Below are 469 nucleotides of genomic sequence, written 5' to 3' on the forward strand. Positions count from 1 at the left end.
TATTGAGGTGTTCCTATGTTGGGTGCATAAATATTTACAATTGTTATATCTTCTTCATGGGTCGCTCCCTTGATCATTATGTAGTGTCCTTCTTTGTCTTTTGTAATAGTTTTTATTTTAAAGTCTATTTTGTCTGATATGAGAATTGCTACTCCACCTTTCTTCTGATTTCCATGCAAATGGAAATCAGAAGAAAGCTGGAGTAGCAATTCTCATATCAGACAAAACAGACTTTAAAATAAAGACTATTACAAGAGACAAAGAAGGACACTACATAATGATCAAGGGATCGATCCATGAAGAAGATATAACAATTGTAAATATTTATGCACCCAACATAGGAGCACCTCAATGCATAAGGCAAATATTAACAGCCATAAAAGGAGAAATCAACCGTAACACAATCATAGTAGGGGACTTTAACACCCCACTTTCACCAATGGACAGATCATCCAAAATGAAAAGAAAT

The 469-nt window shown here is 34.3% G+C and overlaps 1 protein-coding gene across 4 annotated transcripts in view; it reads right to left on the minus strand.

The window, feature by feature from the left end:
* Positions 1-469, minus strand: part of ERLIN1 (ER lipid raft associated 1) — a 43,295-nt gene that overhangs the window by 35,929 nt on the left and 6,897 nt on the right. The window lies entirely within an intron of this gene.

Source organism: Physeter macrocephalus, chromosome 20, assembly GCF_002837175.3.
Source record: "Physeter macrocephalus isolate SW-GA chromosome 20, ASM283717v5, whole genome shotgun sequence".
Taxonomy (NCBI): domain Eukaryota; kingdom Metazoa; phylum Chordata; class Mammalia; order Artiodactyla; family Physeteridae; genus Physeter; species Physeter macrocephalus.